Source organism: Lonchura striata, chromosome 1 (genome assembly GCF_046129695.1).
Source record: "Lonchura striata isolate bLonStr1 chromosome 1, bLonStr1.mat, whole genome shotgun sequence".
Lineage (NCBI taxonomy): Eukaryota > Metazoa > Chordata > Aves > Passeriformes > Estrildidae > Lonchura > Lonchura striata.
Genome location: NC_134603.1, coordinates 19,693,655 through 19,720,560, shown reverse-complemented (window position 1 = coordinate 19,720,560; position 26,906 = coordinate 19,693,655). Strand labels below are relative to the sequence as shown.

General features: G+C 35.4%; 1 protein-coding gene across 2 annotated transcripts in view; it reads left to right on the top strand.

Annotated features, from left to right (window-relative positions):
- ZFPM2 (zinc finger protein, FOG family member 2) overlaps positions 1-26,906 on the top strand; it is a 304,518-nt gene that overhangs the window by 71,956 nt on the left and 205,656 nt on the right. The gene's annotated exons all lie outside the window — the stretch shown is intronic.

The window sequence follows — 26,906 nt, the reverse complement described above, 5'->3', positions numbered from 1 at the left end:
TTCATTAAATATTTCATTTAAATAATTATTTAATTAATTTCATTATTTTAGTAAATTGTTGTGCTTTGCATTTATTTTTAATGGACTGTCCCTTTATCATCCTTTGGGTTCTGAGATATTGACAGGTAAGTACTAAGATGACATTCTTGTGTTAAAAAAAGTGCTTTTTGTTACATTATTTTGCAAATTGTTCAACAAAAAATGCCTTATGTACTTTTTTGATGTAAAGGAAAATTTTCTTGCTGCTTAGAATTTTAGGATTAAAATTTCTCAGTAAATTCTTTTTTCTATGATTGAATTTAGGTAAAAGCACTTGTGCTCTGTTTTTTGGGGTCAGAAGACCACGCAGATGCTTTGGTCTCTTCTCAAGCTCTGTGCAAATATTTAGCAACATGTGTAGCTTAACAAATAGTTATGATGTCTACTAACATTTTCAAGGAGCTTTTTTTACCTGTTTGAGCCTGATAGAAATCATTTAACACACCTGGTCATTGGTTTCAGTGGAAAGAGAAATTCAGACTGCAGTCAATGGCGCGTTAGAACTTCACATTAAAACAGTAATTCAAGATAACATGTTCTGCTATGTAAGCGATGATGGTGCAAGCATAACATTGCTAAGATGTAATGGTAATATGGCAATACTTTCAAGTATCTGTTCAATATAAATATGTAAAACCTCTCTTGTACTGTAAAACTACCTAAGGCAAAGGGGTAAATTGTATTTCTCAATTAGGCAATTCTGCAGTTGAATGCAATGTTTTCATGGGCATGGACTTGGGAATAGGCCTTAAAAATCCATTATATTGACCATAATTTAATAAAACTGTTGCAAAATGTGGATCTGAAGCCAAACACGCTCTAGCAATAGCTGTATCTCTTATGGAAATTTTCCCTCAAAAGGATGAGCACATCAGAAAAGAGTTCCAGAACCACTCTATCAATAATTTATAATGCAATAATAATATTTCATTAGAAAAATTCCTATATTTCAATCACATTTTCATCCTTGCTTGATTTTGCAAATTACTGTATGCTCTTCATGAAGAGAAGAACAAAACTAATGGCAATTTTCTGAAACTAGTAGCTGGAAAATACAATGCAGACAAAAATGAAGACCTAGTATATCTAATTATTATGATAACATTTAATATGTTTTTCAAGATAATACACAAAGAACTTGATATTCTATATAAAGCACTAGTGGTGTTATATGAAAACAAGGTTTATTATCATGATACTGTACACGTAAAATAATGCAAAATATATTGTGGATGTAGAAGAATGTCTTTCCTAGCTGCATAGCAGATTTAAAGGCTGTCTGTATTTACCATATGACTTGTTTTTAATTTAATTATAAATGAAGTCTATCTGAAATTTGTAATATTTTGTTGCATGTTTTTATGTATTTCAGCATAGTTGAATGTGCATGTTGTGGCCTGTTCCTGCTTTTTATATGCTACCTTATTCAGAAGTTTCTGAGATATTTTCTAACACTGTGGAGTGAAAGGAGATCTTTTAATTTTGTTGGGCAAAAAATCAGTTAAACAGTAGGATGAGCGTACTTGTAATATTTATTGACAACTTTGACATGAGATAAGATGGAAATCAAAGCTGAATGTGGGAAAATTTCTTTTGACTTCTGAAAATTGATGACCACCTGATATAGATGTATCAGCATCTATATTTTATTAAAATATTGGTTCTGTACAAGGGTATAAACATATGAAAAAAGGAATGGTTATATACCACATTCCATAGTCTACATCACACATGAAATGAAGTTGCTTACTATTGACATAGAAAAAGAAGCAAACAACAGAAGATCATTTTCAACCATACAGTACAAAGATAATGTCTTCAAGGTTTCTGGAAAAAAAAAAAACAACAAAGCATGAAATATTTTGCTTATTTTTAGAACATATTTTAGTGCAGCACCAACAGAGCCATCAAAAACTTTGATTCAGTGAATTTACCAACTGCCAGTAGAGGCACAGCCTCAAAGGGCAGATGATGATTCATTCTTTGTTATCTGAGCTGCCTCTGGTCTCCTTAGCTTCTCTGGAAAGAAAAGTTCCATCTCTGAGAGGTGGAGCTCTCATGATCCAACAACTGTGTTTTGAATGATGCAAGTTGCTGTCAACTGATAATGTGAACTGTGACAACTCAGGAATTCATATAAATATAGAGCAGTTTTGTTATTTTAGTATTTTATGTCTTTTTTTAGCACTAAGGGAACAGAGTGTGACTTTCAGAGCCAGTACTTGTCAGAAACTGAAAAATTAGACTTGTGGCATTAATTAGAGTTTTGTTTGAAAATTTGCATTGTTAAGTGGTTCACATGCATTCTTATGTCTTTATAATTAGAAAAATATAATTTTTGAAAAAAAATCTAAAGTTAAATGTGCTGTAGCTTCAAAGAATTTCTGCTGAAGCACTATTTCAGATCAGACTCTTGCGACCTTCATTGACCATCATGGAATTTCAGAGATACTGCTTACTATGTGTAGACACTTAGAGGGTTACCTGAATGTTTTTCAACTACCCTCAGTTTTCACTGTTCTTTTCTTCAATTTTTAAAAATTCCTGTTTAGTGAAACTGCTCTGAAATAATGGAAACTTAAGTCACTAGACTGTATATGAACACACAGTGAAAGGCTTGATCTTTTTTCTGTTATAGCCAACAGCAAAAGCCCAAGGAATAGAAAGTAGGAACAGCAAGACTGGGTTTAAATGCATTTTATGTAAAGAGACTTAGTTTTTAAATGTGAAGGGAGAGGTTATTTCATGGTCTTATGTCTGCTGTTTGCATTGGTACATGGAGTTACATAGGTCTGTAGCTTTGTATTGTTGGGATGTCAGTCAGTGCATGTGAGGGCAGTGATTTAAGATAAGACAAACAGAAAGATCTCCTACACAGGTTCTACAGATCATCCATCACATTAGAGAATATGATCATCCTGGTTTCTACTGAATGTATGTTTCATGCTTCCATATCTCTGAAAATTTTAGATCCTGGATGCCTCAATTAAAATATTGTTAAGCCAAATATAAGGAAATTATATATTCAACGGCATCTTGAAAGAGAAATTTTTTTATAGATTTGGAAATGAATGCTTGTTTACCATTATTCAGTGGTCATGATTGCAGTCATGCATACAAGTTCAGTTCAGCCTACTTGTCATTGTAAGAGACAGCAAATATGAACTCCATCAAAAAGGAGAAAAGGTTTGAATTCAGAAGTATGAATTATAACTTGAAAGAGTTTAAGAACAAATTGTAGACTTTATAAAAGCTATGATAAAAGTGAAGGCAATATTGATATTGCCTAGAAGATAATAAGAAAAAAAAACAGAAAAATTCAAGTGAATGTAACCAGTGCTAGGAACTGTAAGGCTAAAAGGGAAAAAAAAAGAGGAAGGGGAAAAAAACCCTAAAAATCTATCAGTAGCTTCATTAATAACAGTAAGATGACATTTTAAAATGTGGCAAGAAAAAATAATTAGAAAATTGGTATTGATCTATTATAAGTCATGACTCAATTGTTAGAGGGGACAGGTAAAAAGGTAATTATTTCTAGTCTGCTTAAAACATTTGTGCTGGAAAGACTATTTGACTGTATGTGATGACTGTATTTTTCTGCACTAGTTAATTTAAGCAATCTGGTGATTTGAATTTAACTTCTTCAGGAGCTTGATGGCTCAGCTGTAGGGATCACCTTCAGTTCCAAAAAAGCTTTGACATTATTTCTCAAATGTGTTCAAAACCAGTAAAAGTTGTTGTGGGTGGTGACAGACCTGTCCACATGGCAGTGGTCCCACTGGAAATAAGGGGATAAGTACTGTAAGATGCTTTTATTAATAGGGGGTTAGTAAGAATGCCAATCTGTATTTCTATTCTTTTATAGAAAAAAAATGTCCTGTAAAACCAATATAATATGCAATGTAAGCTAAAGTATATTTAGGGTTTTTTTGCAGTATGTTTTACATTTTAAAAAATGCTGCATAATGGGTAGATATTGCTATTGGCAGACCTGAGTAACTTTGCCATGTTAACTGCAGAAATATTTTCGTTTCAGAGTAATTAAATATAAAGTTATGAGCTTATGAAAAGGTAAATATTTTCATAGAATTGTTAAACTTGTAAAAGACCTGTAGGAGCATTAAGATTCAATGAAAAGGGGTTGAGCCCAGAGAGGGGGTTATGGCTAAAGGGTATGTTTGGCTTCTCAGATTACTTTGCTTGTCTGGTCAGCACTCTTGTTTGATGCTGAAACAGGGTTCTGTGTCCTGTGGTCACACTTCAAGACTGATGCTAAAGTTTGTAACAGGTTTAGTGAAGAGCCACTAGAAAGTTGAAAAGACTGGTATTATGGAAAAGTCCTTTCCCTATTTATTTTATCAAAGATATATTAAAGTTATATTAAAGGGCAATCTGATTGCAAGCTACTTTAAATTCAGAGTTAAAATCTGATAACAGTGGGCACCTCTTTCTAGCAAAGTATCAGAGGATTAAATGGATGTTGAAGCTCCAAAGTTTCAGACACAAAGAATGGATTTTAGTGCTTAAAAAGTCATTATTGAAATGTTTTATGAAAAGTCACTTATCTGTTATTAGAAATATTTGCATTCAGGTTGAGATACTTTCCTAAAGAACAAGATCAAGTACTGTGGCAAACACTGCACTTTTAAAATGAGATAGATTTCACTAGGGCAGAAATTAGACTGACTGACCATGATAGTTCCTTGTAACTAAAGCACAATTAATAAATGAGTGTACACTCTAGTACTTTTATAAATATTGTACTATTTGGGTGCATTTATAATGAATAAGTACAAGCAGACCTCATATAAGCTATTTCCAATTTTTATTTCTTCTGTAACTGTTTATTTAAACTATGTTAGGAATGATAAGTTCTTTGTGCTTTTCTCTATTCTGTAATTCTCAATTACTCTGTAGTGATAAAACAAAACAGAGTTGAAGAAAACATATAAAAAATCTGTAATGTGCAAGGGAATTTTTTTCCCTGCTGGCAGATGGGACACGATTTTATAGCACTGACTAAGCCAAAAAGGTTTTCCAAATCCAGTGTGCCATCCCGTGCACTCCATTCTTTTGACTTCCTGCAATTCCAATGAATAATGAGTTCTTCAGCCATTAGTGAAGTTGTATGTGGCTTTGAAGACAGAGAAACATTGTGACCAGTTGAGGAACTAAATATAGGACATTTCCAAAGGTGAAATTAATGCCATTCAGAGAAGTCTTGGTTCTAAGGAAGAACTGGATCACTTTCTTCTTGTGCAGTACACTAGATTGTTCTTATTCCTTATGTGAACTCTTATAGTCATAAGGGTGAATGGCTTTCTTATAGAATGTGCTGATTTTGTCAATTATATAGCTTGAAAGTCAGTCTCAGAAGTTCCTTCAGTACACTGAATTGCACCTGAATTCTGCTTAGAATGTGAGAAAATGTAATTTTTCCACATTTCCAAAATGTTAAAAAAAAAACCCCAAAAAAACACCAAATGAAAAAAACTCTGCCACGCAGTGTAAAAGCCTAAAACTCAGATTGGCAGCTCACGGTGATTTTTTTTCATGTATTGTTTGCCTTCATCTCCACATAAAGGGAACGTTTTCCATGTGTAAAATTCTGCCTCCAGTAAATCAACAGGATTTCTGCTATTGGCAGTACTAAATCAGAATGAAGTTGCAATTCATGTTACTCATTTCAGCAGACTCATCATCACTGGTACACATGTATCAGAGAACCGTTGAAAAAAGAACTAAGGATAGTTAAATTTAGCACATTATAGTTTCCTTGAATTACTCTTACAGGTTCGCGTTTTTCCTAAAATATATCAGAAATTTTAAGAATGGAACTGGAAATAAAATAGCACTTCAAAATGATGTTTGCATTGAGCTATGCTACTGTTAACATTTAATAAAAGATAGAAACAAGCTTTCATGTGAATTCTGGTGTATTGCTTTAGTGAGTTGTAGATCAGAAAATTGTAATGAACATTGGGCATGCCAGATTCACATTTTTACCTGCTATAAAAGGTAGTTTGAAAAGCTTTTCTGTATAGATTTCCTGTAACGATTTGTAAGAATCATTGCAAATATGTATTGATTGTTGAGTTTAGTCTGCAGTGTTTAGTAATACTATAAAAAGTTTAGGTTACAAAGCAAAGCTGTATAATATAGAGTGGAATGGTTGGTAGACCACTGCAAGATGGAAATAGACATTAATGATAGCTTTCCCTGTTCCCCCCCTTTTGACTTTTCTTCTTTTCTTATTTTCTTTTTTCCCTTCCCCCCCCCCTCCCCCCCCCCGCCTCCTTTCTTTCTTTCTTTCTTTTTAAACTAGTCCTAAGAAGGACTTGGAGATTACTGTCCTGATTTTGTTTCCTTTTTGATTGGAAAAATGTGGTAGATTTAAGATCTTGGAAATACTATTTGATGTAAATTAACAAAAATCCATGAAACATAGTTAACCATAGATATAGTCTGACAGTAAGAAGAATATTGTGAAGAAGCAGAGGAAATCATAGAACGACTGTGTGTTACTCTGACAGTGAATCGGTATTATCTCTGCTATCAGATAATGCAGTTATCATTAATTTTCACATTTGCATTTCAATCTTTGGAAGGAAATGACTCTTGCCGGATGAAGATAAGAGCTCTGTACCACTATAATGAACCATCATTTTATCCCGATGCTTTGTATCCATATGAAAATGAGTCTGGGTGGTGTATGTGAGGAGGCGGTGGGGGCTGGGGGGGGGGTCACAGAAACATTATAACAAAGTGTCAAAAATCACCACAGACTTTTGGAATCCTTAATGAAACAAGAGGCAGTCTAAATAAATCTTCTGTAGTGAAGTGGATGTTGGCTTTAAAGCAGAGAGCTGAGCTCCCAGGCTCCAGGGGTTGGGAGGGAACCTTGTTGAAGCAGGGAAGGATTTCTGTGGATCTTGATCTGGTTTCCATCAACAATTTGGAACTAGGAGGGGGCCATTTCGACATAGAATAACAAAAGTAAGGGTCTGAGAGTCATCAAGTTAACCTTTGCACTGCAGGTCTTGTGTTGGCACTTGAATTTTGTTAAGGGAGGTGCAAATGCTCATGGATTGCTGTCTTGGAGGTTGGATTATGGTACTGGAGCTGTTTTAAGCAGTTACCACACCTGTGCATTAAATGCATGATTTTAAATAATTATCAGTCTTGTGTATAGTATTTATTCATAAGTCTTCAAGGACTGTAGTCTTCCCATTTATTTTTCGTGCATAGCCAAAATTTGTGTTGCTTACCTGAAACTCGATCTGCTGACATCTGCATCAGTCCACTTTAGGTCTGATTGACTAATACCAGTGTTACTGAAATATACTTGCACTATGTTCAACTTTTATGATGTAGTTAGTACTTAGTTAGTCTGTAATTTACAGACTTCACAATACATAATTTAGACTCACTGCCAAATGTCTTCTGAAAACAGGACCTCTTGAGGTTTGCCCTGCTGCCCTATTTTTGTAATAAAAGCTGAATTTCTTAGATCATTAAATGATTGTGAGAACTGGTATTTAAATATGTGGTATTTAAAAAGTAATTTTTAGTGTGCAACCTGGCACCATTTATAGGAGCTTGAGGATGTCAATCTTGCTGTGACCAGCTGGGACTAATGTATTATTCTGTTGGCTGTAGCAGCTGCTTCCTCTTGCAGACCTTTCTCTGGGTCTCACCTCTCTTTTCTTAAATGATAAGAGTCTTTGCTTCATAAAGAGAAGATGCAGGTCTAAGAAGTGGAAGGAAAAATATGCTACACCTGTGTTAATATATTCTGTACTGACAGAAGTGGAATAGTAAATAAGTGTTAAAATTTTCCCTGTCATGATTTTGGTTGAGACCAGCAGTCACTCTTCCCAGGTAGATCCCAAAGTGCAGAAGGTGAAGTATTGCAGGGAACATTCTCCAGATGTAGTTTGTTTGATGACACCTGATTAGAGGCTAAGGAAGTTTCCCAGCACATGAACATGGCTTTGCTTGGCCTCTATGCCCAGAGCTGTTCCTTGCCATCTGTGAAATGAAGCTTTTATTCATGTCTGACATACTTACTGCAGAGGTTCTCTGTTGTTCAAGGCAGTTGATACTGTTGGTGGACTGTTCCCTGTAAGGGCTTGAAGGATGAGAATGTGGGAGTGGCTGGGTGAATTCACAAGGAAGTAGCAGCCAAACCTTCGCTGTCATCTTTCCCGTGAGCAGTTTTGACTTTTCTAGGAACAAGGCTGTTGCATGGCCTACACTGAGCATGTGTAATAGATGGGGAGAAATTTCATGTATGGTCAGACCCGAAAAAATGAAATTCTGCCCTTCAGCCAGAAATAGTGATCACCAAGGCTTTAAAAGAAAATTGCGGTGTAAAATAATTACTCTAAATTCAAAAGAATGGGCAGTTATAAATTTTGAAAACTAAGACATATTTCTTGTTTATGATGTCACTTGCTGTGGTGACTTCTGTAGCATCACTTTCGTGATGCATGGTGCAAATATTGTAGGATTCTGTAAACCTGGAGACATGGATTCTCTCATTTGACTTGCAACCTAAAATATTAAAAACCAGTGACTTCATAGCTGAATACTGGAGCTTTTGTCAAGCATTCCAACTGTTTCATTGGAATGCCATTTCATTACCATTGTATTATTAACATAATGTTCTATATGATACATATTGTATAATTGATATTATAAATATATTATTGTTATTGTTTGCACATATGTGTAAATTTAAATTTAATTTCAAAATTAGTTGCTATAGAAATGACCCTAGTATAGAAATAACATCTTGCATATACATTTCATATGTGGAGAACTTCAATTTTATTTAAACAATTAACCTTTTGGAATATTTTAAAACTCAGAACATCATTTTTATCCAAGTCAAAATGCTTCAGAAAAGTGAAACTACCTAGAGCCTTCAAACCTATTAGCTGGTGGTTTTTTTATGGCATTCTATTAGTTTACTATTTCTGGTTTATTTACCCATTTGTGAAATATTTATTTGACATAACAAGATTTTTTATTTTCAGTGTGTAAATTGTTCTTTGGAAACCATCTTGATCTTGTGGGAATCAAGATCAAGATTCTAGATCAGGGTCATGGTTTAGAAGTGGCAGTCCCTAATTTAGTGCCCCTCCCCCTGCAGTGGGAGATACAAAAGGCAGAGATTATGGGTCGAGTCAAACTAGTGGAAACAGCAATGATATAAAAAAATGAACAGTTCCAGTGACAATCCTAATAACAGCAGTATATGTAAAAGAGGAAGTTTTACATGGAAAATGCTCATCAATGTGGCATAACCCCGAGCCGAAGAACAAACTGACTGGCACATCTCCCATGTGCCACATTTTCTTCCCAACCACAAGCCACACCTCTCCTTCTTGGAAGCGAGGATCCCTAGCTTCCACCTCCCAGTGATGATATGCATAGTATAGAATAACAACATGGACATGTACACACAGCTCCAGACTGTGCAAAATTAACCCTATCCTTGGCCAAAATTAGGACAACTATGTAGACTTGAAAATTATCTGCTATCTTCCTAAATTTTTTGTACATCTGTACATCCAGCATGAGAACATTGGCCTGACTTGTAAATTTGAATGAAAGGTGATACATATTTGAAATGTATTCTATTTTGACTGGCATTTGTATTTCAAACACAAAAGACTTCTTGTTCTCTGAAAAAAGTTGATTGCTAGGAAAGGGAAGTGTGCAAGGGAAGAATCATCAGATTCACTAGGTACTTCACTTTGGATGTGATATGTTATATAGTAGATATTATGTAAAGTACAAATCCCCGTAGGTCACACAGTGAAGGACTCCTGTGAAATTCTGCAGGGAATCAATGAACATCTGCATTACAAAACATTGTTTCTTGTAGTTCTATGCACCAATGGACCTGGTAGTTGCAGAGGACTGGGAAGCAGTGTCTGGTTTTGGAAGCAGATTGGGTGAGAGTCAAAAGGAGCATGTAATCAGTCCACAAGTATTTTGTTCTTTGTTGTGTTTTTTCTGTTAATTCACCTAAGATTATTGCATTCAGAATACTGCATGACAACACTGGCTTGAATAACTGAAGAATGGACGTGTTAATATATTGAACCATATGCACAGCACAGCATTATTTAATGCACTTAAGGTGTAGTCCAGTAGTTGGATACAAATACCTACTGAGAGATGCTAGTGATATTATTTCTTAAATTGGTAGGTTTCAGTGACAAATTCTGTGTTCAGCAGTTCATTGAAGAAAATATTTTGACTTTCAGTGTCCTTCTAAACCCTCAAAAGCCACTTTATTTACTGTGTCTTAAGACAAAAGTTGGAATAATATAAGTAAAACAACAAAAAAATTATTACCAGGAACCATTGCTCCTTCTTTCAAAAGAATGAACTTTTGCTAAGAGTAAAAAATTTAATGTGATGTGTGCTCCTGTAGTCACCCTCAAAATTGCACAGTTCAGGATGGCTCAGAGTGAGAAAAGGAAACTGGATGCTGTGGTCATGGAACTGGAACTAAGGGCTATGTCCTTTCTCAATTCTGCCCTTGACTTTCTATGTTTAGCTCAATGAGACCAATTTAGCATATGTTTGGGTTTAGGTTTAATTGCCACATTTCATCTTTAGGGTGCTTTACCATTGCATTCTCAAAAGGAGGATATGAAATGTACAGTAGATCTTATTTTCACTCCTTGATTCAGGCTTCAGACAAGGATATATGCAAATGGTCTTTGTAAAGTGCAGCCATGGTCATCATACAGAAATGCTGCAGTAAACTCCTTTATTCAGTGACTCAGCACTTACTCATCAACATGGCAAAAGTAAGAATGGTGTCTTATTAGTATCAAACCTCATTTCAATCTAATTATGGAATATATAGCTAAAGATTCCTTTAGAATGTGTTCTAAAGGAATCTGAGAAACCCCAGAATCATATATTCAGATGTGTGGTTCAGGGTAAAAACTAGTAAGATATTTGAATAAACAAAAGTAATAATGATTAAAGCCTATGTTTGGAAAGCTGTAACTCTTATTTTTTCCTGCAGTCAGCTGATTACCTTAGACATTCTAAAATAGCTCTGTAGAGGACATTTTGTTCCTACACCCCTCTCCCTCTGACAAAGATTTTGGAGTGTTCTGAATGTGCTCTTTAATTATTGTGGTTGATTCAAAAAAATATTTTTAATCTATAGCATATGAAATCATATTCAGAGGGAAGATGCTTGCAAATGCCTGTTTTGGTAGTGTGGGGAACCAGTCCAATGTTTACATTGCATCTTTTATATGTTCCAAAAAAAGTCAATCAGATTGTCCCATCATAGCTTACCTTTGCTCCTCTTTGTGTCTCAGGACTTTTAAGCAATGTATTCAAGGTGAAAACCTTGAACAGCTGACTCCATAACATGTTTTTGGAGATTACAGGTAGAAAAACTCTACACCATATTTTACATAACTTTGTTTTAAATAAGTATTGAATGATTACACATGTACTAATTTATTTTAGAAAACAATATTGTCTGATATATTTCAAAGATTTGGGATAAAACTGTAAAAATAATATTTTACTGAGAGATTATACTCAGGGTGCACTTCTTCAGGTCTTTGCTGCTCTGATTTTATAGCAGTATGAATGTCTTGATCTAAAAGATGCTTCATCAGCATAAACTCACAATAATGGACTATTTTGGATAATTTAGGAAGATAATATAATGTATACACTAGGGACATACTGTTCCAGAGTGTCTTGTGTATGCATTTTGGGCTGGGTGGTTCAGCCCAGGAGACTGAATTTCAAATTACATCATGGTATGAAAAAAAACCCTTCATTCAGTTATCTGACCTTTTATACTTACAATGTGGTGCCAAAATTACTAATCAGTTCATAAATCTTTGGCTTACATGTATAAATAGATACTAGTTCTCATAAAAAAAAAAAAAAAAATACTGTCTGGAAAGCACTCATGATATGCATCCAATCAGAGTTTTCTTAAGTTGACCAGAGTCCAATTTACAGGGCTTGTGTAATACAACATTGTAAATGCTTTGTATAATTTGCTGCTATCTGATAAAGTATGTATAATACTAAAATTTATTTACCTAATACTTTTACTGTAGTGACATCTACTTTATTATTTTTATTTTCAGGAAAAAAAACCCCTTTTCCCCAATTGCAGAACTGCTCCACATTTGATACTGACTATTTTTCAAAGTTTTGTTTTGGATATCAAATTTTCATGGAACTTTTCTTTAGGAGGTGCTCTCTTAATATGTGACTATTTCTAGCAGCCAAAAAAGGAAAAAAAAAAAAAAAAACCTGCAATGAAACAACAGATATTTTGGTGTGTTGCATTCCGGTAAGAGCTATCATTAAGTTTAATTACTACATCCGTAACAGCTTAGCCATCAAATTTTGTGTGTCTTCCAAGGAAGTTATTGTCTCTTATCCTGTCCTGCTACTCATTATTTTATTTGTTGCAACTTACTTAGTTCCTTTTTTTCTATATTGTCATGCCACAATGTGTGAGTCATCGACGAATGGTGTGATAAGGCAGTTGACGGGGATGTAGGGCTTAAAATGGTATAAATGTGCCAGCAGATATCTTCAGGGGACCCTGAAGAAGTTATTAAAAGTGGAGAAGAAATGTTCTTGCATATTGCTATGGTACCTTTAAATATGTTACCTGCAAAGCAAAGGGCAGTCAGGAGTGTTGGAGTCTGTCCTGCATGATGCCCAAATAAGCTTTAGGTTTCTTTTATGCTTTTCTGTAGGAATGTATCTGATTACAGAAAAGTCAGTCTCTTTGGAATCTGCCTCTTGTCAATATATTCTGCAATGGCATATGGGTATTGACAACCACGATGTAATAGATTAGCTGCTCAACTGATTCATTGGTCTCACATTGTTCAGCCTTCTGTATCCTGGAAAGCTCAGTCAAGAAATTAAATACTCCAATAGTACTAAGAAACTGATCTTTCCTCTTAAAAAGCCTCTTGCCATCTGCTTGCTTTTTATTTTTCTTTCTCATAAAAGAGACAAAAATGGCTTGAATTTTTTAGAAAATACATCACAGTAGTTTCACCATTTCTCAGTTTCTAGGATCACTGCCCTATAAAAATACTGTGTGTTTCCCAAAGCTTGGACATATCATGATACTTATCTAAAGAGAAAAAATTATATATTTTTAAAAGAAAAATGGTGACCTAGTTAGTGAGGCTGAAACCATTCATTAATTAGAAGTCATAATTGCAATTACATGGTAAAATTAATTTATCACGAAAATAATCCTATCAGTTTTCCTTTTTGGAAAAATGGAACCAAATTATTTTAGCAGCCCATATTGCTTAAGGCTGATATTACAATGATACTGGTTTAGAGTGAATAAAGCAATCGAATTCTATTTTCAAGATGTGAAATTCTGAGACTGTGTTATCGATAGTTTATGTATTATATGAGATTCACTTGAGTTGTAATTTTGTAATTACATATAATATATAAAGCATATATGTACAGATAAACGCATAAAAGGAATATAGTGTGTTTAAATTTAAAAAGAGTGAATTGAAGATAACACAGCACATAATGTATAGAAAAATTCATGTAATATGGCAAGTGTGCTACAGCATGTGGAACTGAGAATGCCTTTTTCTACTCTCAGGCTATTTAGACTTCCTTGATATTCAGATGTTAATGTACATTAAATAGAATTTAAGGAGGTCCACCCTGGTGGACCTCAGGCAGCCCTGGCAGGTAGTGATCCTTGGGGGTACCACTTTATGTATATATTTGCAAAGATGTAAAAGCCATGAAATATAGTCCTTTGATGACATCATAACTGTGAAATAGAACAATATTTTGCTCACCAGAAGTCAGAGCTGTGCTTTACTACATTACAGCAGTACAGTATGTACCCATAAGTCAAGAATACCAAATACTGAAGCTGACTGCTGTAACCCAACATGGCCATCTTCAGCTGAAGTACTCATCACTCTGTGATCCCTAGGGATGTTGGGGGACTATTTGTAGAGTATCTTGCTGTCAAATATCACTAAATTTAACTGTGTCTTCTCTCCAGAAATGAAGTAATAAGTGTTATGGATTCTGTTAGACAGCTATATGTGCAAATTTAGCAATTACTTATGCTTCCTTAATTTTTTACAGGAGGCAGAAATTTGTTATTTTATGTCAAGCTAGTCAAACTTGGTCTTTAAATTTAAGGATTTCAAATATATAATTAAAATTTATGGTCCCGTTGAAGTAAATATAAAAGTACACATTGATGACAATGATATTAACACCTAGTGTGTTAACGGCTAGTTAATGTATGAATACACATATCATTTGCAGAAGACTCACAAATGTACTTGTCAGGAGAAAGACTGCTAGGTACAGTTACCAGGGGAGTGTTCATCTGCCTGCACTTTGTTATTAAAGGGGAAGAACAATTACACTTCTGGACACCTGAAAATATTTTAGGTTTCCATGAAAAAGGCTTCACAGAAGAGTACAAGAAATCCATGCATAAACCTATCTGTCCAGACTGGCATTTGAAGATAGAAACAGTAAGTCTTACTTTATTTTTTTCTCTACGGGTAGTAAAAAAAAAAATTCTTTCAGAAAAACACTTCTGGTCTTCTAGGCTCCCATCTTGCAGAATATTTATAAACTTATATTTTAATGTGTGTGAGCATTCCATTAAAAACCAGAACTACCCACATGTATGAAGCTAAGCACAAACGTGTTTGTAGGACTGTGGCTTTAGCTCAGAAGCTGTTCCAGGAAGGAGCTGCCTATATCATGGTACTTTCTACATACTCAGCAACTGCCAGCCTGGATAAATTAATAAGGATGCAAATCAAAGCAATACTAAAGACCCCTTTCTACTCTGGAATGTAAAAGCCCTTAAAAGTGGACTAAATTACTTCAATACAAAGAATTCTGAATACAGTGAACTTCAAATTATAGCTGCTTCAGTTTCTGTTAATTAGAGAATATTGTTTCATGAATTTGCTTCATTTTTTGACTTACTATTTTGAAACAGTATTTTATTAAAATATTTAAGGTAACTTAAGGTAATATTTAAATTTTGACTCGTATATGTTTCTTAAAGTAAATTTAAGAAAAAAAAGTTTTCTTTTGCTTTGAAAAACAGAAGCCAAGTCTTTAGGCTGTTATTAATTTCATAAGCACATAGTAAGGTCTAACATAAGATGATAACTTTTTAAACAGAAAATTATTTTGGATTCTGCAATGTTTTCTTATTTATTTTAAATTTTAAAAACCCCATCATGTTTTGTGGCTTTAATTATATCTGTGGATACAGTCTTGTGGTATCATGATGCTTGTTGTTTTATTTTTTGGTGCTATGATTTTACTATAACTGTGTATATTTTTCTGTATATCCATATGGGAATATACCAGTATAAAGAATTGAGAGAAGATATTTAAATATTGTGCGGAGATAGAAAAGGATTGTGATATATAATGTCCAAAATGTTCATAAGAACAAATCTTTTCTTAAAAGAACTACTGTGGGGTGTTTTTGTCTTTTACAATTTGGTTTTTTAAATAAAAAATACCATAAGTATGACTGAAGGAATATCCTGAAATACTGTGTGGGAAGCATCAGTAGCTCTTAGTTTCTCCTTCTGAGGATCAGTTATATCTATTGTCTATTATTTTAATTATTTATCTAACTCTAAAGAGTATTTTGGAATGATGATTGTTGCTTGATGACTTTTTTGAGTATCAGCTGATAAACTAAAACTTATCTTTGCAGTTCATGGGAATAAAAGAAAATATACTCTTTTAAAGCTCTTATTATCTCAGTGCCAGTTACTCAACTGTGGTGCATCCTATTTGTGTTTTTATCAACTTTTTTCTTCAATTTTTCTTTTATGCAGACACTTTCTAGTCTTTAACTTTTGCCTTCCTTATGCAGTATTCGTAGTAATAAAACAAGTCCACATATATTGTTTTTTATTTGCCTTATGGCTATGCATTGTGAGGAAGAAGGAATGAGGTTATTTAACTGAATGCATCTCGTTAATATGAAAACTGCAGCGCCTAAGCTGGCATGTGCATCTCTCTCGTGATCATGGCCCGGTGTTTCTCCCCTGTTGTATTTGTCATCCCCCTCTGCCGGTGCTTGGGTTCCCCTTCCTTCCTCCACACAGACAGCCACAGCACAGGAGCTGTCGAGGTGAAATCCAGCAGTGCTTTGTGGAGTAAAAGTCTTTACAGGTTGGCTGCTTAAAAACAACTAATGAAAAATGTGTTCAGCAAAGAGACAGTTTCCCCAATGCACTCATACATGTGCTGAAGAAATATTTTCCTTTTTGAGTTTTGTTTCTGAATAAATAAATTAATAAACAAATAATAAGTAAATAATAAATTCCCTTTTGATAATTCATAATTTCTGATCATCTCCTTTTATAGTCTTGGTTTGATTTTGTTCATGTCCTTCATTTTCACTCTGCTTCGTATTAATTTTCTTTCTATCATTTATTTCCTTTGCTTCTATTAAAGTCCCTTTTCCATGTGGTGTGTCTTTCATGCATTATAATTATAAAATATTTCTGTTTTCTCTTCAAACACTCCAGTGTTATTTACCTGGCATTCTAAGTTTAGGTATAGTGTTTCCTACAGAATTTATCAAAGACAGTACAAGAGGAATGAGCACACTATTGCTGCTCTTGGCTCTGCTGTATTTTCAAAGAGCTCATGTTCATTTGATTGGTTTTTTTTCTCAGCTATACATATAACACACACATAAGTATCATCAATTCAGTAAAAACACTGCAGAGAAAATGAATTTTATGAAACTGGGAGGAAATTTGTAGCAAACAGTGGATTATATTTGTGTTATATAGCTATCTCATCAAAAGGTAGCAAATGCACAGGACCTTTTGTGCTTTTCAATTTGAAAGAAAATTATTTCATTAGAAAAAAAAGAACCATCACTCTGGATGTTGGAGAATGCCAGAGCCTGATGAAACCAGCTGAAGAGACAAACTGAGTGTACGGATGCAGATTAGCCTTCAGAAGATGAGGGTGTAAAAGGGATTTAATGGTAGGATGGATTATAGAAATCCTTGTAACAATGTTAAATAATTATAGTTCCAGCCGAGATCAAAGCAGTGCTGATTGAACCCCCTCAAGCTGTTAACACGGAGTATCTTGAAGGAAAAAAAAAAAAGAGGAAAAAAACCCTCTGAGATTGGTCAGCCTGCGCTGACGGTGTCCTCTGATCTGGGGAAGTTCTGGCTGTGTTGAAGGTACAACTTGAGGGGGAGGGAAAATAGAGAAAAGGATTTATCTGCCCAAGTAGCCTATTTGAGTGGGGGGGTTGTTTTTTTTTAAGGGAGGAGGAAGGGGTTATTACAATCAATGCTACTGGAGTTCACACACTTACTGAAATTGCACTAAACTTTACAGTTGGCTTCTTTCCATATTGGAAAAAGGATTAAATTTCTTTAGCAGAACTCTGGTCTGTAACAGAAAATTATTACACTCTTTTTTTCTACCCCCCTGCCCCCACACACCTTTTCCCCACTTTTAGAGGATGGTTCCTATATACATACCTGCCCAGCAACAACTATTAGTGGTGATAACTGGAAGAATGCCTTTGTAGTAGCAATATTTGGCTGCAGGCAGGGAGTACAGTTGCTATGCCCATTCAACAGCATTAAACATTTATTCTCATTGCCTTGCCTTCCTGGCATTCATGCCTGGAGGATTATGCTTGTGCCTCTATTAATAAAAAGAGGGAAGTCAAAGTTAAATACTTATGGTTTGGTGGCGTAGTAATGTGGCATAGCCAAAGCTTTTCCCTATATGTAGCTGTCTCTAAGGTGCATCATGTCTAGTTTGTTGCAAAAGAAAATTTATTACTTTAATGAGGTTGAGGTGTATTTCCAGTGATGGTGTGCTGGCTATATTCAGTTCAAAGTAGAAAATTAGAGGTTACATTAGCTGGGTAATAAAAAACAAGGGTGGAGACAATGCCTTATGGACTGGAACTAAATTATGGAATCAAAGAATGGTTTGGGTTGGAAGTGGCTTATTTTTTTCCCACTAGATCAGGTTGCTCAAAACCATATCCAGCCTGGCCTTGAACAGTTCCAGGGATGAGGCACCCAGTTTGTTCCCCAGTTCTGTACTGGGATATCAGGTGGGTGAGAATGACCATGACTGAATTTACCTAAAGCATTAAAAGCTGGACATCTCTCTCTTCTCTCTCTCCCCACAACCCCTTCTTTCCTCCTCTTCATTCCCCTATGACCATATTTTTTAAACAAATACTAGTACTTTGTTTCCTGGGTACTCCCAGTCTCCTAAATGCCAATCAGAGAGAGTGTTAATGAACTGCTCTAGATTTTGGAGAATAATGATGCATATCAAAATCAAAACCCCAAAACTCTTCTCAAATCCCTGTGTAAGAAGCTGCAGTAATATTTTCCCAATGTTGTAGGTAAAAGCTTGTATCAAAAACTATTACTTTTTTTAAAATTCAAAGATAGCTTTAGTATTGGTTTATGAAGTTTGGTATGAGACCTGTCTAGGGACTTTGTTAACCTGTTAACTTAGTTAAGCTGCTTCTTGCTTAAATTCTGAGTAGAAGTTTATGTTGAGGGGCCTTGAATAAATCTGTGTGCCTTGGGTCAGGCATTAAGAATTTTTAATGGCACAATTTTCAAGGTGTTTTATGGCTTTTCTTTAAAAGTATGACACTCTTTGCCAGCATCTTGAAGTATCCTTAGATGTCCAAGTTAAAGGTACAAGTTCTGTGTCTATTTTCCTATCCAAGTCCTATGAAAAACGTGTGTTTTGATGATCTTCTGGGTAATTTTCCCACCATGTGGGGTTTAATAATGTAGAAAATACTGCAAAAATATTGAGCTTTCCTGTTGGAAGTATGATTTAAGACAAGATAGAAATTATTTTGCAGTAATTGTTGAGACACCTTGGCCAAGATCTGCAAAGTTGTTTAAGTTTCTTAACTATTTGCTAGTCTGTAGTTTGTAAAGTTAAACATATCCATGGGATCAGGATTTAGTTTTTAATCAAACTGGTAGCTACGCTGCTGGATAGAAACAGATAATTCCAATACGTGAGCTTTAGGGTGATATACTTGTTCAAAACTACATGGCATCAATTAAACAAGGGCTTTAAGTGTGAATTCACCTGGGCTTGTGGAGTCTTGAAGTGCTGGACAGGGATTTCTTGATTCCATTTTATAAAGGGACAATTTGAAGGAAGGAGTTGATGCTGTTTGGACACACAGATCTGTTATTTTTACGGTATTATTTTGGATGTAGTGAAAACTGATGTGATAAATGCTTTGGAGAAGAAATCACCATGTCAGCCTGTGCTAACGGCTGAACTGTCAGGATGAGTTTTTTATACTGGAAATAGGAAAGAGTAGTTTCTTTCTGAGACCAAACATAAGGTTTTGAATTGGCAGCAGACTTGGTTAAGACTGTGTATGTAGTGTGGTTTAATTTTGAGACTGATTATGTGCAGTGTTAATAAGAAGAGGGAAAAGGAATAGTTTTTGAAATAGTACTTTTAAGGATAATTGTTGAAGGCAGGAGGGGAGGATAAAGGAAGCCATTAGTGATGCTTCTTGAGTTGAGGAAGAGTTTCATGGTCTCTAGAGAATGTGCAGAATCCTTTCTTTCCTTCTTTTTTAATTTTTTTTTTCTCACAGTCTAGTGTTCTGCTTCTGCTATCAAAAATAAATAATAAAATAGGGAATCTATGTGAAATACTAAGTTTTCCCATCATTAGTTTCTTCTGCATGACAGAGTCATTCTGTATGATTCTTTCTTTCTTGTATCAGGTTACCAAAGAAAAAACTAAAAAAAAATCTTGTCCTCTCCTTTACCATCAGCCTTCTCTGCAGCTTTCTAACCCTTCCTGAAATTGCAGAGGAAGAGTTAATAATGGAACTAGCTGTAGTGCGTGTTACATACCTATTCTCACTTCTTCTTCACACTTTAAAACCCTTCACAGAGGATTTTAGAATGGGAAAATGCTAAATCAGCTCTTTCCCTGTCCTTGCCTTCTGAGCTTTTTTTTTGTCATTGTGCTATGGAAAAAGGATCAGACTCCAAACCTTTAAGCAGTAGCTGCATTTGGAAATAATCTAAAGTAAAGAGATGTCTTTGTGCAATAAGGAACACTATTGTTCCCTTATGTGCTCTGAAATGACAGATTATTGCCCCTTGACAGTAAATTTGAAATCAGATAATTGAGATTCACTGGATGATTTTTATCTCCAGGGTCCATGTAAATTTGTTGCATGCAGTGTGTTGTGAACAGTGTTTGTAGGAGTGTGGTATAGCTCAGAGTTATATCCAGCTGCATGTGGAGAATTTGAAGATCTGGTATTTGCTGTTACTAGAGGGGAAAAATGCCTGATTAGTCTTAAAAATGTCCTGGTTATTTCCAATTGACATTATTATTTTAAAATTAATTTTTTTCTCCATTTTAACATAACTGTCTACATTTTTATTTAGATTGTGGTTACAATATGAATGGTTCTAGATGTAAGTTAAAATATATATGATGGAGACAGCAATCTTCCCCCTCCTTCATGTCCTCCCCCACCAGCCACTATTTACTTCCAGGTATGAAAATGCCATACAAATATTACAGTTGGTGCTCAACATCTGTGAAGATACCAGAAAAGAAGCTGTTGGTGCTGATGTCCCTCTCTTCATTTTTTTTCCTGTTTATTAGTCTTTTATTAAGGAACAAAGGAGAGGAAACAAAACATTTTTAGGCCTTGGTTAAATAAATGTATTATGGCTGGTGTGTCTCATATGCTGAACATAGAGATAATGTAATACTTTTTGTATTTAATATTTTTCAAGTATGAAGGTTATCATACACATTAAAAAAAAAAAAGCAGAAAGGAAAGCAGTTGGCCATAAATCCCAGATTTCTAGATGTTTTAGTTTGTTTCTAAAATTTTGCAAGGAAGAAATATTATATGAAGACTTAGTTTTCTTTTAACATCTGAAATCTTTATTTGAATATCTTGCATTGTGTAGTATACTTTATATGCAGCTGTAAATTAGAATCTTTAATTCAGATTTATAGATTTACCATAATATTATAAATTAGAATCAAAATTACACAACATTGATTGGAGTATGAACCAAAAGATACTGTCCGGTCTCAAAACCATGACTTAAAGTTATTATTTGAAGATGGAGTTTCACCCACTGTCACTCCTTTGAAGACTTTTTTCCTTTAACTAATACTTGTTTACATTTCTAAGACAAGTACCAATTTAAATCTTTCTGAGCACAAGTACTAGAAATTACTTTCACAAATTCCCCTGAATATTTTACTGTGTGCTAACTGTAGTAGTTTCAGGTGCTCAGGTCATGCGTACATGTGGATGTTTGCACATTGGAAGGACAAGGCATGCATCAATTTTTATGTTTTCCATATGTAACACACACACACACAGATGGAGAAGTGGACAAATTGAAAAAATTACCTTATGATTTTTATACGTGTTTGTAGTAACATCTAAATATCTATTTTATGTATGTATCATCAAATATATTCACAACTAACCACTTGATCTTTCTGTCATATAATTTTTAAGAAGTCTTTTTAGGTCACCTGTTAATTTATGAATTCTCAGTAATTAAACTAGGATAGATACTCAGGCAGGATCAAAGCCACATCTGAAGACTTAGTCTTCAAACCTGATGTAGTTTTGAGATGCTGTGGTGTGGTATACTAACAACCATGAAGCACTGCTTTACTTAACACAGATATAGTTCATATTAGCATCATAATTTGTTAATAACCAATATTTATAGACTTATTTTTAATACAGAAACAAATCAGCAAGCCTCTTTTCTTTCTGTACTAACTTCCCACGTTCAAAAAGCAAAATGTAGAGAATGGCTGTAGTCTATTTCTTATAATTATGAATTTAATTTCAGTCATACCTAGCTTCATCTCAGATATTTCTCTTCAGTGAAATACTGAACCCATGTGGGTCACTGTCTCCTCCCCACCTCAATCTTCACCTTGGGTTGAATGATGCTTTTAAATCAGGTTTGGTTTTTTTTGAAATTTTAATTTATATTTTAACTTCTCTAACTCAAGCAATAATATGGCTTGTTCATTCACTTTGAGCTTCACTTAAGTATCTAGTCCTCAGATATTTGTTCAGACACTGAGTTAGAGAAAAATAGATGTACGCTCATTTGCAGCCTCTACAAAGCAGCAGGACATATCACTGCCACCTGCAAATGAGAGTCATGGTGCTGTTGGCTCAACATCAAATTTAGGTCTTTACTTAGGATTTTAGTTACACTTAAATAATACATATTTCTAAAGATATGATAACTTGGACTTAGATAACAAAGATGGTAGTATAGAAAAATTCTATAGATGCTCCTTTTCTCCTAACACTCTTTATTGTAGCCCTCTTTGTAAGTAGAAGATTAATGGGGAAATATTTGTGGTGTAGGTTGTTCAGTAGAAAGCTATCATCCTGTTGCCACTAGAAATAGCATATTCCAAGCACTGAAAAGAGGATTTGGAGTTTGAGGTGCTATGTAAAACAGCAACTGCCCCTGAGGTTCCAGAGCAAGGACTAAGGGATGACTGGAAACAATTTTCTGCTCTGCTGAAGCTGGTAAAAAAATAAGGCTCTTTATGGTTGATGTCTCTCAGCTTTTCTTGTTCTTCTGAATCTACTTTGCACTGCTGCATCTTGCAGAAGAGGCTGCTATCTAGAATGTGGTGGAGTGGAATTTAAGGAGAACAAAGCATCTAAATAGAGAGGAGGCCCTTGAGGCATAATGGGAAGGATTTGTCCCTACTGGCACATTCAGTATTCAGACCTATTTGAATATCTTGCATTGTGTACTGTCCTAGTGCAACCTATATGGCATTATACTTTCTGTGTTTCTCCTTTGGACACATCATCTAAATCATCACTAGATCACCTCAGCAACTGTAACTACCTAGTTTTTCACTTTGCCTTGCTCAGTGGCTTGCTTTGGCTCAGGAGAGCTAGCGGGGTAGACAGTGTTGTGGAGACATACATTTCCTTTCATGATTCAGAGGTGTGCAGCAACTCAGTCAAAAATAAAAGAATACTATAAGCAAATAAAATGTGAATTGAATACAAGGTTTCTGATTTATCTAAAAGCATTCGCTAAAAGTACTTCATTTCTTTTACTGCTGCAATAAAATAATTTTACAGTTAGTAGCATATAACTTACAGGAGTGACAAATTTGGTACTTAAAAAATATTTAGGTTAAGAAAACCTGTCACTTCCAATAAGTCATTTTTAGAGTGTAATCACTTTAATTCTCCTCTGTAATTTTATCACCAAGAGACAAGCTCCAAGCCCCCTAACCTCCTGTAAAAATCTTTGTGCTGCTGCTCGTGGTGGCTCCCAGTCAGAGTGACAGAATGGGGATCGAGGCTGGCATGGCTGATCGAGGAACGAGGGAAGCATGTCTTGGTATCTAACAGTCTAAGTGGTAGATAAACATTGTTAATGTCAGGTCACTTGAAATCTAAATTTAACATAAAACAGTAACTTGTCAGAAAATACAGCATGAAACTTAAGACATGTCCTACTTGGACTTGGGAGAACTGTAAGCATGTGGTGACAGTAATATTGCACTGGCACAGCTATTGATTTAAAGAGTTGTTTACAGCCCTGCAGAAGACAGGCTATTTGAGCTTTACTCAGGGTATCTCTTCTCTTAGCGTGGTCTGGTGTAGTTATAACAGAGTGGGGCATGGTTTGTGTTGCTGTGGTATGGATTAGCATCACTGAGGCAATAGCAGCCTCAGTGGAAGACAAAGGCTTAGTTCTGTTGTAATCCACCATTGCTGGAGTCCAAACCAAATATGTCCTGTCTCTCTTGGCTTTCCCCACTATGATTTACAGGCATTAAGCAGCTACCAAACCTGAGAAATTTATTAGTCCACCATTCAGGCATTTCTTTGAGTTGGATTAATTTCTTATAATAAATTATTTGATGTTTTATTTGAAACTTCATCAGAAAACTCAGGATATACTGGAAAAATATATAAGAAGCAAAAAGAACAGAATAAGTTGAGATAAAAATTTTTTACTGGACAGAATAATGGAATGGTTAGGGTTGGAAGGGACCTTAAAGGTTATCTACTTCCAGCCCCTCTTCCCTGGTCAAGGACACCTTCCCCAGACAGTTTCTCGAAAACCCATCCAGCCTGCCCTTGAATGCTTCCAGGAATGTGTCATTCACAGCTTCTTTGGGCAGTCTGTTCTAGTACCACACCACCTTCATGGAACTACAGGAGTCTTGGTTCATATCTCAAGAAAATAAATGTTTCTAATTATTAAACACCTTTTCTTCCCTTCCTCAATTTTATTAGTCTTGGATTTTGTAGTCCTGAAATTTGGGCATGCACTCAGAAAGGTAGGGAGCTGAGTTCATATCTGTTCTTACAGAATTTATTGTATTTAGAATGAACTGATTCTTTATTCAAAAATATACTAAATTCCAGAGGAGCACAGAGAAATCCACATCTCTCCGTCTTTAGGTGATGACCGTAGCAAAGGTACTATGCACATCATATGTTCTTGGTTAACAAGTTTTTATTATTAACAGAAAGGGTGGATAGAGATTTTCCTCCTCTCTTTTATGTATTTTTGGAGGCAAAATAAATGGATTTGGGTCTTCCAAGGGTTAAAAAGATGGGAGCTATGTGTCCTGGTTCCTAGATCAAAGTTTTTATGAAATTATGGTCACTATCACAAGTTTCATTGTGAAAGCAAGTGTGCCAGGTGTGCTCCATGCTATACTCTGCACTTTTAGGTATGTTTGGTTTGCTCTGAGGGTAGAGAATGTCTTACTTTATCTCTTTGCATTCTGATAGATTTAGAGGGTTGTTAACCTACCACCTAAGAATGCAACTGCATTTGAGTTTAGACACCTATGAAATCAGAATAAAGACTTCCAGATATGTGTAATGATAAAGCAGCTGCTGAAGTAAGATTTTCTGCATCCTTTTCTTCAGTGTTGCTACCTATATTCCACTGAACCTCAATTAAGAACTAAATTATTAAGTCTTGACCTTGTCTTTAGTTCTGATTTGTATTTAAAATACGTTTTACAGATCAGAAAGAGAAAGCATGAATAACTGACATGAGTTACGAATAAGAGCGAGGCTATGCTTTTTATTTAGATTACTATGCAAAACATTTTCCTTTCACTGATAATGTTTTTTAAATGTAATTAGGCTTTTTCATCCAGGAGAGCCCTCCTTCAGGAAGACATTAATTATTGATGCATCAATTGTTAATTAATATTTGTTAATTTATAACTGTGAATAATATTATTTAGAATAATTCAGTAGTTTATATTGGAAGGTACCTCCAGAGTGCATCTAATCTAACCCCAGCTCAAAGCTTACATCAGGTTGCTCAGGGCCTTACTTGGTCAGGGTTTAAGGATCATAAAAAATGTAGAACCTGAAGATTTCCTCAGCACTGTTCAAAGTTTGATTTCCTTGCTTAGCTGTTCTAATATTTGCTTACTGTATGTTGTGGAAATTGTTAAAATTTTCTCTTGTTGCAATGCTTGTTTGTTTATTCTTGACTTGTCCCTGATGATATCCAGTAAGAGAGTGGCTTTGTGTTGTTTTTAACCTCCAGTGATATGTTTGTATACAGCAGCTAAAGCCCTGTAGCCTCCCTGTCCTACCACTGATCTTCCCAGGTCTTTCAGCACCTCTTGCTGCAGTCCCCTAGCAGTCCTGTGGTCCTCTACCAGGCTTAGCCCAGTATGTTTATGTATATCCTGCTCAGCAGACTCCTTCAGAGCCCCAGATGCCACCAGCCATCACTGCTGAAAGAGAGCACTAAGGATACAAGTCCGAATAGTCTACTCACAGATTCTTTTTAGCAAAGCTACTTTCCAGCTGGGCAGGGCCCAGCTTGTGCTGTTGCATGAGGCCCAACCTGTGCCAGGGGACAGGACTCAGCATTTGCCTCAGCTGAACTTCATTTAGTTTCTGTCAGCCCATTTCTCCAAGTTGTTATGGTCTCTTAGCAGCAGCTGTGTCATCCAGGAGTTCTCATCTGCTCCCACCAATTTGATATTATGTGCAAACCTGAAGGGCATTCATTGCTGATGTCCAGACCATTAATAATTGTGTTAGAAAACATTGTCCCTAGATAACCCCTTTGAGAGATGCTGCTAATAACTGGACTGCATTCTGCTGTTCACATTACTTTGATTCAATGATTCTACCAGCTTTGTAATCTATCCATATATTCCTATTTCAGTAATATGTTTATGAGAATACTCTGTAGTAAACCTTTTTAAAGTCCAGAAATACTCACTGCTGTCCCCTCTCACCTGCTGAGCCAGTCATTTCATCGTAGGAGTCAGTGAGGTTGGTCAGGTATGAATCTTTGCCAAGTGTTCCAAACCACCTCTGGTATTGTGAGTACTTGGTCATGGCAATGAGGAGAATTTGCTTCATCCTATTCTCAGGCATGTAGTTTGGGTTGAAACCCCTTAGTACCCTCCTCCTTATCTTAAATGCTTGGTCTACCATTTGTTTGTTTCTAGTTAAAAGGGAACTTGCTTCTTCACAGGTGCTACAGGATTTCAAAGCTAGGGAGAATGGAATCTTAGCTGACATTGGTCAGCTGCCTCATCATCCTTGGATGTAACCTATCTGTTCCCATGGATATGTGTATGTCCTGCTTGCTTAAATGCTGCCTTACTTAATCTTTCCGTCCTGCAGATAATGCTGTACACTCTTACTGCCAAGTTTGGGAATAGAGGAAGCCTGATGGCACAACCTT